This window comes from Solanum tuberosum, unplaced genomic scaffold (genome assembly GCF_000226075.1).
Source record: "Solanum tuberosum cultivar DM 1-3 516 R44 unplaced genomic scaffold, SolTub_3.0 scf00337, whole genome shotgun sequence".
Classification (NCBI taxonomy): domain Eukaryota; kingdom Viridiplantae; phylum Streptophyta; class Magnoliopsida; order Solanales; family Solanaceae; genus Solanum; species Solanum tuberosum.
Window position 1 is genome coordinate 501,944 of NW_006239266.1, and position 2,821 is coordinate 504,764.

The following is a 2,821-nucleotide window of genomic DNA, read 5'->3' on the forward strand; positions in this document are numbered from 1 at the left end:
CATGTCGTAAGTAGGGAATAGCCTTAACATACCTTTTTTGCTAAATTCACGTGGCCTAACGACTTTTACTCATAACTCCCTTGATACTACAACAAGGTAGGACCATAATCAACACACAAAAATAAAATATACCATGACAATATGAAAAATGATATGTATCTCCATCGCAAATTGATGTTTGCTGCTTATAAAAGCTAAAGTCAATGAAAGAAGGGTCTTACCTCGATCTTAGGTTCGTAATTCACCTCTAAACCTTCAAATATATTCAAACCCTTGTTGTTCCAACACTAAAGTGTGATATTCTACGCAATCGATAAAACAAATTATACCACGATGATGAGTCCAACGCGTAGAACAACTTTCGTCAAGGACTTAAGTCAAGAAAATCTATATTTCACTTGATCCTAAAACGGGTTTTTCTAATTTCTCTGGTTTTTAGCTTAAAAATGAAGAAAAAGGTCGAAGGAGAAGGTATATGTAACATTCCACCGACTTAGGGCCCCACCTCACGTGCCTGCTTGCGCAGTCCCACGAAAATGCAAATATCTCTCTATTCTAAAGTCGTATGAATGAACGGTTTGATGCGTTGGAAACTAGACTTGTAGACCTTCGATTTCATAGCTCGCGGGGACCATAACTCTTAATAGATTGGGAGAAATCGTTCGATACATTTGACTCAAATTTCAGACAAATCTTTAAAAAGGAATTTACGGTAACTTTTGCCAACTTTTATTTTGTCACTTACCTAACTTCAAAACTTGAGATACAACACTTTAACACTTAAAATATCACATAACACATCATTTTTAATTTATTACTCATCCTCCTTGTATTTTCACGAAGATACGAGTTAATTTAGATATTTTGAAAAGTCGGGGTGTTACAATTAAAACTAAAACACAATATTATCTTACATACACGATTACGTAGTAACAAACATTAATAATGTAAAGGAAAATGAAAATGATTGCATCTTATCATTCATCCTTAATAAAATAAGCATAAATTAATGACTTTAAAAATACATACCAGGATCTGTAACACAAACAATGGTGTCAGCGAGCCACTCAACATGAGTAAAGTACACAAATATTTAATTGTGATGAAGAAGAGGTTCAAAATTTTCGTTGTTTTAAAATAAGAAGAAATCTCTCTATTTATAGACAACAAATGGTAGTGTGAACAAATATTCATTGTGCCTTATCGGAAATGTTACAGCTATTGGAAAAGTTGCAACCCTTCAGAAAGGTCACAACCTTTCGTAAAAGTCACAACTTTTCATAAAAGCCGCAACTCTTCATTAAAGTCACAACTTTTCATAAAAGTTACAACTTTTCATAAAAGTCGCAATTCTTCATTGAAGTTGCAACTCTTCATAAAAGTCGCAATTTTTCATAAAAGTCGCAACTCTTAATTAAAGTCGCAACTCTTCATAAAAGTCACAACTTTTCATGAAAAGGAAAGACTAGTTTTGGAAATAAATAAATTATAAGAAAATTCTGATTTGTGGTGGCGCCACGTAGACGGGCATAGATTTCTCATATATATATATATGATAATCCAATAAAGTACATATAAATTGAAGATTATATTAGATCTTTAGGAAAAATGTCTGAAATATATTTGAATTTTGATCGAAATTGCTGTAATAATATCGAACTTTGAAAAGGGCTTTTTACCCCTTGCACTATTTAATAGTGTATTTTAAAGGTATATATGTGACCACGTGGACATCATAAATATTGCATCAGTATAATTAGTAACATGTCCACGTGGACACATATATACCTTTAAAATACACTATTAAATAGTGTAGGGAGTAAACGGTTCTCCATAAAGTTTGGTATCGTAACAATAATTTCGGCCAAAATTGAAATATTTTTCAGACTGTTTTCTTTAGATCTTTTAGTGTGCTATAATTTTTATTCAAATATATTGAAACGTCATAAAATATTGACAATTTGAAATTTTTCCTTTGAGGCTGTCTGAATTCATTGGCTTTCCATCATGTGTACTCTGAATATCATTATTCTTTGATACTTAAGGAGTTATGCTTGTGAATATTTGTCTGCCATTGAAGTTTAGAATTTATAAATAGTGATTTAGCCATTGATTGATATTTGTAAATACTAAACTTCATTATTTGAAATACCGGTGAAAATATTTTTTAAAATATTTAAGAAATAAGTTCAAATAATTATTTTTCACTCACAATTTTATCAACAATTTTTTCAAGTGAAATTTACTACTATGTCATAATATAAGTGCATGCAATATTGAAATAACAAGAAACGTTAATGATACCAATGCAGCATATACATATTGATTTAGTATCAATTAAGCAAAATAATCAGCCTTAATGATACTAATACAATATATGATACTAGTTTAGTATCATTGAATCAGTTAAGCAAAATTAATTGAGGCGTATATAGTGTAATTATTTAATGAGGTATGAATATAAAGGAATATACATTTGTAATTATTTTGCCTTTTTATGGAGTATATGCTTAGTGTCCCTTTTTTTTAACCTACAAAGCATAAAACACCTTCTGTAAGTTCAAAAGTTGTAATTGAATGAAAATAAAGAATATCAAATTAGAATTTACTCAAAACAATGGTCTAATGTGGATGAACGACTGATACCATTTTTCGTAGCGGAACTGGTAGTTGAGGAATTCATAAAAGTGGTTGTGTGGTGGGTGGTAGTGTGGTAGGTGAGTAATTTGTTTTAACCATTTTTATTATAATTTTTTTTGTTAAGTGTCTTAATCTTGATAGCTTCTTAATATTATTTTTTGGTAGTGCTAAATTCATGGTA